Here is a 14452-nt window from a genome sequence, read left to right on the forward strand (position 1 = left end):
AGCTCACCATAGCAGTAAAAACATTCCCTAAGAAAACATTAGCCTGTATCTCTCAGATAATTAAAATAATAATAATAATAATAATAATTAATAATAATAATAATCGCGTCTGTTCTTTAAATAAATAAATAAAACCCTCGGTTTTGAGCCTCACCCAAACGGGGCGGCGTAGATTCCCAGCTTTGCCATTTTCGTTCTCAAATCCAAATGTTACGTAAAACTCCAGGGTTTTCCTGCCGAGTATTCCGTTCGAATTAGTGGAATGCGGTCTCCCTGGCTTCGCTAAGCACACACACGGAATGCAGCATTACTGCAGCAAACTCCAAACATTAAAAAAAAAAAAAAGAAATAAAGAAAAAAAGAGGGGGTTCCTCCTACCTTGTTTAGCTCCGCATTTCCTCCCCGGGTACAGTAACCCCAAGAACATCTGGCAGGACCGAGTGTCCGCGGCTTCTCCACCGCGTCATGAGCAAGCGAGGTCCATGCAAATACAATTCTCCGTCCTGTTTATTGTACTCTGCGAGCCGCCGGCTGTGGCTGGAAAATTTTACCTTCAGATGATGAAGCAAAGACAGTCTAAACTCTGTTGCTGTGCGCTGCAGCCCTGCCTTCCCGCAGGCCCCGCCCAGGCGCGGCCAGCCAATCCCGGGCCAGCTCGTCAGCCCTCCTCGCCCGAAGCTGGTCCTCATAGGGTGACTGACACAGCAACACAGTGCAGGCAGGCAGGCAGGCAGGCAGGCTCTGGAAACTGTGCGTCCATGCTGATGGAAGAGGGATCTCCCTCTCCCAAGAAAAGCAGCCACCGCACCGAGACAGGCAGAGCGGCACATAATTGGCAGAGCACGGAGACCGGGGTAGCTCAGACAGACACGCTTCCGGACAGACAGCCCCGGAGCTGGGGGCTGCACTGTAAACGCTCCGGGAAGCACCAAACTCCTAAGGTGCTCAGGAGATGATACAGTTGCACCCCCGAATTCAAGTCCTGCACGCCTTGGACAAAGCAGAGGGGTGCAGAGGATAACGGATGCGTTACCAGGCACGCGGGCGTGTTCCATGACCGAGGAAGGCCGTCCCCCAAGTCCAAGTACACATTCAAGGCCAGAACGTGCGTGCGTTTGCAGCCCCAGCACGCAGCTTTCCTGGAGAACAGCTGTCATTGCAGTGGCTACTTACTGGTATCTGCACATTAAGCTTTGAGGCCGCTGCCTGGCATCCACCCGAGGATTAGGTGTGCCTTAACCTTACGTGCCATTTGATAAATGCTCATGCGCTGGCCCACAGTGTCACTAATGCAGCCGCACCTGCCGGAAGGTGTTTGCCCCTGAAGGCATATGGAACCGGACTAAGGGGCATTCTCTGACCTCGGTCTACAGAAGATGAGCCAAAAGATGCTGGGATTTCCCCCCCAAGAGAAGGCGGGGGGGGGGGGGAGGAATGGGAAGGGTTATTCCATCCCCCCCCCAGTCAATAGCGTTTCTGCATGCTTTGAAAACAAAAACAAAAACATATGGCATTTAGGAACACAATAAGCACACATTTTCCTTCCACAAAACACAACATTTTGGATCTTAAGAATTAAGAATGAAGGCCCTGTGACTAACTCCAGGCAAGAACAAAGACCCCGCTCATCTGAAAGATTGAACCTAATGCTATTTTGTTTTTAGAAGCACCTGTTTAATGCATCCCCCACACCAGAGCAATAGGGTGGAATATAGTGATTTTTTTTTTAAATTTTGCAGTTGCACCCTTAAAACACAGTGTTTCTTGTTGTTTACGGACTAATATTCTTCAATAGACCCTCATGTGTTTATTCCTCTGTTTTAATACTTGATACTGTCAAGTATCATTCATTATGTGTAGGCTTTGGTTGAGTCTGTTTTTGTTTTTCTTTGTTTTCTGAAAAATTTAAGTTAGGTCCATTCAAACAGGTGGAGATTCTTTTACAGTATCAACACACACACCTCGCCTTCGTGACCTCAAACTTAAGATTATCCTCTTCCCCATCTCCTCTTGCTTCTGATGTGAAATCTCCAGTCTCCTAATCATATTCCTTAAGCTTTAGCCCCTCCCCATCAAGCCACAATTCTCACTCAAGGAAATTAAGACTCAGAATTTTCCTCCAAGCTAGGCCAGCCAGAGTTCTGACCTATTCCCTGTATGGTACAAAAGCTAAGTGATGGCCTCTGGGACTCGAGGCTCTTCAGCTCTGGCCCTTCCTGTTGCCAGACAGGTTTTTCTGAAGTCATGTAAAGTCATGCTCCTTTTACACTCAAGCCTGTCCCTCCATAAAATCCAAATTATAGACTTTCAAGGTCCTGCAGAATGTGCCCCCCCCCTTATGGTCAACTTGACCTCTACTGCCTTCCGGAAGTCCCCCTTCTCTCTACTCACGCTCCTTTCTTTCTTTCTTACCGAGTGCGTAGACCTCGGCTCACCTGCGGTCCCTTCGGCCATGCTGTCCTCGTCCCACTGGCTTCTCTGATGTTCAAAAGGCCTTCTGTGCTGTTCATTGTACCCGTCTATTTTAAGCACTTAACAAAGCAGCCTTGTGTAGCTAGCTTGCCTGAGTTGATCTTGCCATTTCAGAAGGCAAGGTCTGTGTCCTACATTAATTAAAACAATGTGCATAAACCATCTACACAGAGGCCCGTGAGATAGAGCTTCCTGACATGATGGCTCTCCTTACAACAATTTCTGTGTTGGACAAGAGGTCACACACAAACATGCCGATTATCTGTGTCACGAGGAATGACATCATACTTACTCATGTGTACAAACCAAAAACCTGGCTCTTTTTCTTGGCTTTCATCCCCAACCACAACTTGAAATGCATTGTCAAAGCCTGTCAAGCTTAATGCCTGAATATTTAGAACGTTTTTCTTTGTTCCTTCTCTGCCAGTGTCCCTCTGTCCAGGTGACAGACATCCTTCGCCTTAGCTCTTGGGATAATAATTGCTCTCTCTCTCTCTCTCTCCCTCCCTCCCTCCTCCTCTCTCTCCCTCCCACACATTCCCTCTCTGTGAATCTATGATGTTCTACAAACTTAGGGCTTTGCACACAGTGTGTAAATTCCCCACCACCCAGCTACAACCCAGCCTTTGCCTTTTGAAAAATTTGAGAAACGATTGTGCTAAGTTGTTCAGGCTATGACAGTCCTTGTTCAGGCAGGCCTTTGAATTTGTGCCCCTTTGCCCTCGGCCTCCGGAGTAGCTGGAGTTACAGGCCTGTGCCATCAGCCCTGGCTGTGAGCACGTTCTTGATCCCCTTCAAGCCTTTCAGAATACGTCATCCAGAGAAGTGATATTCTAAAAGAAAGCTTGCTTTTCACATGTCTTTGCTTAAAGCTTTATTAGGGACTGAATTGTTCACAGTCCGTACCTGAAGATGCTGAAGAGCTAACCTTGAAGGAATGATGTTTAGAGATGGCGCACTTGGGTAACTAGGTTTAGATGAGGTCATGGGGATGGGATCTTCTTGTCGATATTCCTGTTTTCATAAGAAGAGATACCAGAAGGAGGTATCTGTCTCTTTCTTTCTCTGTCTCTCTTCCTTCCTTCCTTTCTTTTCTCTTTCTTTTTCTCTGTCTTCTCTCTCTTCTGTCTCTTTCTCTCTGTCTCCTCTCTCTCACTCACTTTCTCTCTTCTCTTTCTTCTGTCTCTCCCCCCTCTTCCTTCCGCAGACCAGGAGGAGACTCCTTAACAGATGCAGACCACACGTACACCCTTCTCTCAGAGCTCCAGCCTTCAGTTGGGAGGAAATAGGTTCCTATCGTGTAACTACGGACTTCCTGAGGTTTCATTATGGCAGCAGTCCTAAGTCAGCTGTGACACTGGACATCTTTAAACCTAGGACCAACCGTGAGTGGGGATGGGAGAAACGAGGTGGCCAGCTAGCCAGTAAGCCCCGTCTCAAAAAGACAGGAGAAGACTGACACTCAAAGCTGTCCTCAGGTGTCCACACACATGCTGCAACAATCACACAACTATACTCACACACTCCCACAAATTCACATACCCATATGTACATCACACACACCCAGCATGCATATAGTATAAACATGTAATATATGTATTTGCATATGTAATCTTTGAATTGCTCTTAGGAAATCCTAGGATTTCGTGGAGACTTTGCCTCCCTAGCCTAATCAAAGCCCATCTTTCCAGGTAACCTTCCCTGACCTGCAGGCTGACCTTAGGTCTACCTGTTGTTTTCTCCCACAGCCTTGTGAACCAGAGAGCCAAGCTTCTCAAATTCTACAGTGCATGCAAATCCCCAAGGGATCTTGTTAAAATGCAGATCCAGTCCCAGGAGCTCCTGGGTGGATTCTGAGACTGTGATTCTCTAACAAGCTCCCAGGTGAGCATGCCTGTCCATGGCTACTCTTCAAACAGCAAGATTGTACAGATGATGTTCACGTGCCATGCTTACTATGGAGTGTGGCAATGCATTATCATTTCAGGTTCACCTCCTGACAGGTTGTGAGCATCAGAAGTCAGTAAGTTCTCTCGAGTATCTGATCACAATGTGCCTGGCACATGAGGTGATCGATGACAGTGTATATTAAAGCGGCAAACTGATTAACCCAACACACTACGGAATCGAGCTGGGTTTCCCTTTCCTGTTTCTGTCCTAACCCTTCCCTACTCTTTCCCCTTCTTCCTTTTTATAACGCGAGTTTCTCGGAAGTGCGTAAACAGACAGAATTGATACTGGGGAAAAAATAATCTTTACTGATGTTATGTTAAGGGAGAAGCAGAGCAGGGAGAAAACAAACATAAAACACATCCAGATGTGTGAGGGCACAGCGGCTAGCACCTGCCTGTAATCTCAACACTCTGAAAGCATATGCAGGGCATTATGAGTTCGAGGCCCAGCCTGGGCTACAGAGAAAGATGCTATCACTAGACAGATAAACAAGGACTGAAGCTACAGCTTGACTCACACGCATCAGGTTCCCCGAGCAGCCCTGAAGAGGGAAGCACTGTGTTCAAAGTAAGGACACAAAGGTATCTTTGATTTCTCCAACGGCAGTTCTAAACAGCAGCGAGTTTTAGATCAGCGTGTTCATGTAAATATGAGGACGGCAGAGAAACCGGAAGTAGGGTAGTTCAAGGCGCTCACTGCACGCAGTGACGCCTGTCTGTGGCCGCTTGACCTCCACCTCCCACTCCTCACTTGAATGTCCCAGAGACCGGGTATCTTCACTCTGTGTCTTGACAAATGTTTATGGCTCAGGGAGTTTTTCTTGTACTGAAAGATGTTTCTCTTATGCACTTCATTTATCTCTGAGGGAGGGGTGCTGGTTTGAATGATACATGGCTTTGAACAACTTGGTTCCCCAGCTGATGGCACTGTTTGGTGAGGCCAAGGGTCCTAAAAGGCGAGCATCACCTGCCCACATTTCCTGCTCTCTCTCTCTCTCTCTCTCTCTCTCTCTCTCTCTCTCTGCTCCCTGTGTATGAGCCAAGGTGCCATCAGCCAGCTTTCTGCTTCAGTTGCCATGCCTTCCTGGCCGCGATGGCCTTTGCCACTCGGGAACCACGAGCTAAAGTAAATCCTGTTCTTCCCTACGTTCCTTTGGGTCACATTCTATCATAGCATGCAAACAGTAACTAATACACAAGGTGAGCATGGTCTTCCTATGTGCAGTTATTGAACAGGCAATAAGTAGGCGCCGAACGACTAAACGGACAAGCTTGAAATGACAGCGAGTGGGAGAGCAAAGGGTTGACAGAGATGCCACAGGGTGGTGTATCTAGTGTGTTGCAAATGTGCATCTGGAAAGACAGACAGAGAAGTAACATCGTTCTCCTTTGAGTGTCCATATATTTTATATAATACTCTGTCCATAAGTTAAATATGAAATATATACATTATACTACGCCTATCTTGGGTGCTCATTACAAATGAAATATATTGCTTTTATGTTCATATGTATACGTGTGTGCGCGCGTGCCCGTGCATGTCTGTGTGTGTTTTATAACGTTTGGGGAGAAGAAGGAAAGCAGAGATGATAACATAGCTAACAGGCATGTCACATGGAGAATGCACCTCCTTTGGTGGGCAAAACAAAGTCAGCAAGTCTTCAAGCAGGGGAAACATTGGTTTTTCGGTGGCGCTAAGAATTCCAGAATGTCCTGGTTAGTTTTATGTCAGCTTGACACAAGCTAGAGTCGACTGAGAAGAGAGACTCTCAATGGAAAGCATCCCTCCGTAGGCAAAGGCTGTGGCGAGTTTTCTTGATGCATGACTGATGTGGGACAGCCCAGTCCCCCGTGGGTGGTACCATCTCCCATCTCTGGGATGGTGGTCCCGGGGTATGTAAGAAAGAGCACACTGAACAAGCCAGTCATCAGCATCCATCCAAGATGTCGGCTCTAGTCCTTTCCTCCAGGTTTCTGCCTTAGCTTCCAGCAGTGCTGAGCTGAGGTGAGATGGATAAGCCGCATAAAACTCCTCCAGCTTCTTTTATCACAGCAATAGAAACCCTAACTAAGACACAGAAAAGTCCTGAGAGTGGAAAGCACAGGCCTAGAGCATATGGGAGTGTTTGGCATGCCAGAAGAGAAGCCAGCGAGAAACGGTTGATGTTCACAGCAAGGGTAAGGCCGCAAGACTCATGGCAAGCGTGCCTGTCCTGTGGCTACTCACCCTGAGGCCCCTTCCTCTTTCAAAATGGTATTTCTAGCCTGTCCCTCCCCATTTAGTCCTTAATCAGGCACTAATTTTTCTTTTTCTTTGATTGTATAAACCAGGCTGGAAGTCCCTTAAGAGGAAGGACATCATTAATAGCTTATACCCTTTACAATGGACAGGGTGGACTCTTCACTGGATAAATGTTAATTGATCGATTTTCCTGTGTAAATTTTAAATTCTTTGCCTTATGATTTGTTTTTATTTTATGTACATTGGTGTTTTGCCGGTGTCTTTGTCTGTGTTAGGGTTTCAGGCCTCCTGGACCAGGAATTACAGACAGTTGTGAGCTGGGTGCTGGGAATTGAACCCAGGTCCTCTGGAAGAGCAGTCAGTGCTCTTAACCGCTGAGCCATCTCTCCAGCCCTGACCAATTTTCCTTTAAAATTATGAAGAACGTCTACAATCTAAAGAAATGCTGTGTTTTTCTTTTCTATGTGTGGATTTTTCGAAAGAACAAGAGGGAATAGAAAATTGGTTTCCTAATTGTCAGGAAAATTTACCAAATTTTTCATAAGAAATGTTAACTAAATCCTAAATTTTGTCCAATAGATTCAGGGGCAGAGGACTCTGAGGAAAATTAGGAATAACGTTTCTTTTTCTGGGTTGAAGGAAAACAAAACTAAGTAAATGGCACAGGGTGTGTAAAGGAACCAATGTGTGAGAAATCCCCTAGAGAGCACATGGCAGACCCCAGCGAGGAGTGTGCTTTAGCTCCACCCACTGTTATGGCTTCCATTAGCAGGCGCTCTAGAACCTTCCTGAGTTTCTCATGGACAGGAAGTGGCTATGTGATAAGAAGAGAATAGTAAGAGTGAATGGACCTGGGAATTCCCACACCCTCTTAGCTCATGGGACGCCATTGTCCGTTATGTTCTCACCGTATTCCTAGGCAGAGAGAAACGAAGTTATTTTCATACAATATATTCTGATCACGATTCCCCTCCCTCATCTCCTAGATCCCCTCCCCATCTTCCCGCCCTCCCAACTCCGAGCCGTCTTCCTCTCTCTCTTAAGAAAACAAACAGGCAATAAAAAAGACAAACAAGAATAGAACTAAGTGAGCAAAGTGACAAGCCAACAAAACATCTAAGAGTACAAGAAACTCACACATTTCTGTAGACACACACACACACACAAACACTCACTGCACACGATCCATTAAGAAACTCAAAATCAGCAACCATAATATACAGAAAGAGAAAATCCAAACAAAGCAACATGAGACAAAAAATACCTGCACAAACACCTCTGAGTCCTTCTGTGTCGGTTGTCCACTGCTGGGTGCGGGTCCTTCCCGTAGGGTGATTTGTCTACTCAGGAGGCTCCTTCGGAGAAAAGGGTTTTTCCTTTTCAAACAGTTGTTAGCTGCAGATAATTTCTTTGTTGGGGTTGAGTGCTGCTCCAACCTCCACACTTCAGGGCCGGGACCCCATCTGGCTTGGACCTGTACTGGTCCTGTGAGAGCTACCACAGTCTCTGTGAGTGCCCATGTGCTTCAGCCCTATCCTGTCTACAAGACATGGCTTCCTTTGCCGCCCATCCCCATTGGCTCCTACAGTTTTTCTGTCTTCTCTTCTGCAGGGTTCCCTGATCCCCAAGAAATAGATTTCATCTATTTAGGACTCATTATTCCAAGTCTCTTAATCCCTGCTCACTGTCCAGTGTGGGTTTCTGTATTAGCTCCTGTCTACTGAGGAGGAAGGTTCTTTGATGACGACTGACTAACACAGTGACCTATGAGTGTATCACAATGCATTAAGAGTCATTTTATTTTCTTTCAGGGGAACAATAGTATCTGGTTTTGCCCTAGGTTCACGGCTATCGAGTCTCGGATGTTCGGCCATTTGAGCAGTGACAGGAGAGAGCTACTCATGGAGTAGCTCTTAAATCCAATCAGACAGTAGCTGGTTACTCCCACAACATTTATGCTGCTATTGTATGATGCATATAGGGCACCCTTGCATAACAGAAGGTCACTGATTACCCTTTCTCCTCTGGTAGCATGCATAGTACCTTCCAGAATCATGAACAATACTCAGTAGGCAGAAAGGCTCAAGTACTAATGGATACGTTTGCTAAACAGTTATGACCTACATGCTATCTTTTAACAGTTCAGTAGCTAGGAGGATAATGCAAAATATTGGAAAGAAATAAGATTTTATTTAACACTAATTAGTGATTAACGGATTGTGCTTTCCTATCGAGCACATAGTGCATATAATTCTCAAAGCTTGAGATCTGACTGGAGCCAGTATTCCTATTTCTGTTACTTGCTAAGTTGGTTTTTTTTTTTTTTGCATATTAGATATTTGATTTTTATCCTAGAAACTAAGACCCCCCCCCCCGCCTTTCAAAGATAAAGGTATTATCAAAAACAAGGCGGTATAATTCTAATACAGGAACTGCAAATCATCTTGGCCTAGAAGCTAGCAGTGCCCATCATGAGTCAAGTTTTATCTTGCTCTTAAAAACGCAAAGAAATTCACAGAACCCCTGTGAGCTCCTAGGGTAGCTGCTCCCAAGTTTGGGAAACAGAATAACAAACTGGTCAATGTCAAACTGCCACACAGCTTTTTTTTTTTTTTTTTTTTTTTTTTTTTTTCTCTTATTTAGGTATGGTTGCACCATGCTTTTTACCTCTGGCCCAAGGACATTTGAAGTTTCAGAGTAAAGGTCAAGCCAGAGGTTCCTGGACATGTCCAGCCCTGAGCCTGAGATCATTTGAATTCTGACAATTTTTGAGATGCGTGTTGAAACTATGGTTTTCTAAAATCGAAGATGTTTGTGGCCCAAAGGAAGTCCTAGATAAGGCGAAGACTGCCTAGACATGCTGACATGTGTAGCCAGAGGAGCTCCTACTAACCACCCACTTTTATTTATTTATTTATTTATTTATTTATTATAACCAAGTCCATTTAAATGAGAACAAACATTTATAGACAATATTTGGGAATTTGGGCGTTGTTCTTTCCAAACTACTTCCTGCTGGTAAGGAGCGCTGTCATGGGGGATTCTAAGAAGATTCAGAAATCCTGGCTGTAGTCTGTAAGGCTGCTTTGTCCAGCTGTTTTCTACCTGGTTAGTTGTGATGATATAATCACCCGTGCAGCTGTGTCAGCTGAGAGACTGTGCCTGACTGTTTTATGCAGAGGACCCTTGTCCATCTCCTGGTAGCTATGGGTCACAAAACATCCTTCCGTTACCATAAAGGTGAGTCATGTTCGACCAAAGGCCGTCAAACTCCCTGCTCCTCTCTCTTCCTCCATAGTGTTTCTGAAGAGTCCTCCAATTCAAACTATTATATTTTAACAACATGATTCCCCTCCCCATGGGGGGATGGGGACAACTGAACCGATAGTTTCTTCATCTATAACCTTTTGCTCACCTCCTGAGTGAGAGCTCAGGGTGAATGTGAGTGGGATGGTACACTCGCCTGGCAGGAAGGAGGCACTTGACTTGCTTTACCTCCCATGTTCTTCCTTGGGACTCTTCACCCTTGGGCGCAACCTACAGTCCGTCTGGTATTTATTGACAATTGTCCATCTGCTTCTTGGGAAGCAGTACCTGACAATGAGGTCTTCATGTATTGTTTGCTGATATGTCACAGCACCTGACATGTGGATTAGGCAGTTAAATAAGCAAACAAAACTTGAGAAACGATAGTATGGTGTAGGACTGGTAAGTAATTGTGTTTGGTGCACAAGGCGCTAGACAGACTCTTCCGAGCGGGTCCTAGAGAGTTCCTAGGGGCAAATGTTCCAAACACGGGCACAGACATAAGGTTGAACTCCCGGTCTATGCTACTGGTGAACTGGCTTTTTGTCTGTCTTTGATGTTGGATGAGTAGTCCAGGGCCCTAGAAAGCATCTTTCGTGAAATAGGAGCACCTATTCTTCCCAAGGTTCATAATGAAGTGGCTTTAAAAGGGGAAATCTTTGTGTGACTGTGGGCTGGGTTCCTAGGACAACAAGGCAGCGGAAGCTGGGACTAGATAGATGTAGGGGATGAAGTGTGGCACCCTGTCCTTATAGCTGACACATGGATTGCATTTTACAGAGAAAATGATATTGATTTAGTCCAGTGTAATATTCCTTTCTGACATACTTCAGGTGCATTTCTTCTGGTTAACAGCTCTCCTCTTCCTACTGGAATTTTCACTCGGTCTCTTACACAGCTGGGTCCTGTCATACTCATACATGAACCCCATCTGAGACCAGAAGATAGACCAGACCCCAACAGTTTCTTCATGCATGACACAGCAGACCCCAAAAGAGTTGATGGATGGGTGGGCTCATATCTCCAAATGTTCCTGCAGGAAAGGGTCTGTGGCAAGTCAAGATGAAAAGTTTAAAATAATTGGGTTTTATGAAACTTCTTGGAGCCTCCATTCTGGGAAAGTGCTATGCAAATCTCAGAGTGAGTCTGAACTGTGTTTGAGAGTTTATTTCACCACAGACTTCATTGTTCACAAACACATCTAATTACTGTGATCTACTATTAGCATTACTAAGAGACAGATACACTTTAGGTTTTATGTTTTTTTTTTTTTTTTTTTTTTGGCACGGTCTTCAGTGTGGTCAGTGATTTGAGAAGTGTATGTTATCTTAGAGAGATACATTGTCCTGATTTGGGAACCCACAATTAAGATGGAGGTTCTGTGAGTCCAGCCTAGTCCTTCTAGTCCTTCTGAGAGCCACTTTGTAGACCAGTTGCCCAAGCTTTCCTGACTAGCCAAGGGCCCCTGGGTGGCTGGGTGTGAACCACACACCTAGCTAGCTGCCTTTGCAAATTGTAACTTACCTAAAACCCAATCTTAGAATGACAACACCGACTTCCAGAAGACACCACACCTTTTCCCCCTTCTCAGTACTTTCCATGATGAGGTTCTCTGAGGTGCAGGCACAGCGTGGGTACAGGGAGAAGTTGTCTATTAAATATTTACACAGTGGCTACCTTGTGTCAGGCACAGCACCGCCAAACACGCTACACGGTTTCTGTCCTTACTTCATGCACTAGCAAATAAGCCTGGTAGCCTGCCACTAGTCAAAAGAGGAGATGGTCTGCTTCAGGTGGGTGGTCGTTAGAAAGGGCAAGACTAAGACAGTAAGAGACATGGTGAGGAAGACCGAGCGAGACTCTAGGTGAGTTGTGTCTTACAGGAATGGGGTGCATCCTCTCACGGTTAGCAAGGCAGAGCGGGAGGTAGGCTGCTCAGAAGCTATCCTCAGCCAGGGAGCAGAGCAAGTGAATACCAATGAGGCCAACCTAGAAACCCTGTCAGGGACCCACTTTCTCCAACAATGCTCCAGAACCTTCCCACATAGTGTCACCAACCGGAGCCCAAGGGTTTGCACACACGACACTGGGGAGGACAGGTCACATCCCAACAAGAACGGGAAGCAGCTGCTGTGTTGAGTTGCTCTGGCCACTAAATCGTCCCTGTGGTTTAATCCTGCCACTGAGCAGAGCCCTTTGTGTACAGCCTCCATCTTGTGGCTCTTTTCCTCACATCCGGGACCCTTCTGCTGTCCGTTCCGTCAATGACCATGAGTTCTGGGTATATTACTATCACCCTGTCTGCTGATTCAGTAGAGTCCTCTCTTGGCAGCGATTTATGTGTGCATTTGTGTGTGAACATATGCATGCCTCTCTCTCTCTCTCTCTCTCTCTCTGTGTCTCTGTCTCTCTCTTTCTGTGTGTGTAGAGGATATATACGCACTTTAACTGTTTTGATTTGCTGAGATTTTTGTTTGTTTGTTTGTATTTTTTTCTCTTTTAATATTGTGTCTCACTATGTAACCAAAACTGGCCCATAACTCCATGTCCCTTGTTTTGGCCTCATCTCAAGAGTGCTGGGATTATAGGCATGCCCAGTTTGATATATGTTCTTGATGAATATAAAAATCTCAAATTGATAGGAAGTGTTTTGACATTTTTTCCTCTAGGACTCATGTTCTTTCTTATAATAAAAATTTATCTTTATTTTAAAAATAATTTGTTCAAGGGGACAACATCTGGCTTTGTTTTCTTTCCTACTCAAAGGAGATTGTGTCATGGATATATTCTTTCCTAGGAACACGCAATGATTCTAGTGAGATCAGAGGGAAAAACGGGTTCACCTTAGCAACAGCATCCAGTGTGCACAGATGCGGTTACCTCGCACTGTCCTGGTCCTGTATCACTGCATTCTTCCCCTGAGATCTCAAACCCCAGGCCCATAGTCCTCTCTGCCTCTAAGGTTTAAGGGAAGGGGAAGCATGGCTGTACCTGAACATCCCTGAGCCATTCTCCTCCAAAGCTTCGTGAGTGGGTCCCCTCAGCAGCAAAGCCAATGTCGAGTGTTCTTATGCTACTTTCTGCGGCCTTTACCTGCATCATCTCTCTCCCAAGCTGGTACCCAGATGCTCCTGTGGGCACCAGCCTCACCAACAGACCCGACTGTGTACTAATGGGATAATTTCATTGTGCAGAGTAGTCCAGTCCTGAGGCATCATGTGACGATTACAGTCTTGATGGCAGGCCGGGAAGATTATCCTCTCCATGCAGTTTCCAGCTCCTGTTTTTGAGGGCTAGGGAACACTTAGCAACATATTCTTTGGATTATATTTTTTAAAAAAGAGAGAGATTTTTGACTCCCTGGAAGTATGTGGTTCTACAAAACCTCAGTGTGGAATCCCACAGTGTAACACATCACACATCCAATGTCATGCTCTCCCAACCTTTTTAATGTCCTCCGCAACAGAAAATTCTCCTTACCCAAACGACTGAATTGTAACAGCCAGGAATCCATCATGTCTCAGGGACTGGGCTGTGACTTCTCTGCTTAGAAATTACAGGATTGGCTTTGATCTCATAATAAGTAGTATAATTAAGACCTACATTTTTGTAGAATCACTTGTTTCTATTGACAGGAGAACATTTGTGGTCAATAAACGGAAAACTATTCACACGTGTTGCATTGTGGGAAAATCAGACCATGCTTTTGAAATTCAGAGAGTGCGGCTGCAGCAACAAGGCTCCGTCTGTCCCTGTTTGCTCGCGTTGACAGTCAGGCTCTAAAAGGGATTGGGAAAGTTCTTACTTTGCTGGATTCCTGTCTGAGAAACACAGATGATATTTTCCATCTATTTAAATCTTAAGAGTTATTTTTAACACAATTAAGCATTTATAACTTCACTTTAAAGATATACACTTTAGAGTTATGTAACTCACCGAACTATTATTTTGGACTGCACTTCGAAAAATTATCTCACCTCAAGATTTCACACTTAGATATAATGAGAACATTTTCTTTTGGTTGGAAACCAATGTCTCTCTTTTTTAAAAAGGGACCTAGAAATTTCTTATTTTACATCAATTTATTTACTTATTTCCTGTGTGTAGTGGGGTAGATCCTTGACACAGCATGCTTGTGCGAGTCAGAAGACAACGTGGGAGATTCGCTCCTCCTTTAACCATGCAGATTTCGGGGTTGAGCTAAGAGGATCATGCTTGATAGCAGGAGCCTTTAACCATTGACCATCTCTCCAGGCCTTAAGAAATATTGATATTAAAAACAACTAAAAATGGGGTTACCAAACTTGTAGGAAAATGTGAAATTCTACCAGTGTGTGATGAACACACATTTTTCATTCTGACCCAACTAACAAGTACTTACTGTTCTAATAGAACAATCTGACTCCCCAATGAGGAATATGTCATTACTTTCAAAGGGACAAAAGAGCTGACTGATTTATCTTCTGTTCTGCACCCTTGG

This window comes from Phodopus roborovskii, unplaced genomic scaffold, assembly GCF_943737965.1.
Source record: "Phodopus roborovskii unplaced genomic scaffold, PHOROB, whole genome shotgun sequence".
Lineage (NCBI taxonomy): Eukaryota > Metazoa > Chordata > Mammalia > Rodentia > Cricetidae > Phodopus > Phodopus roborovskii.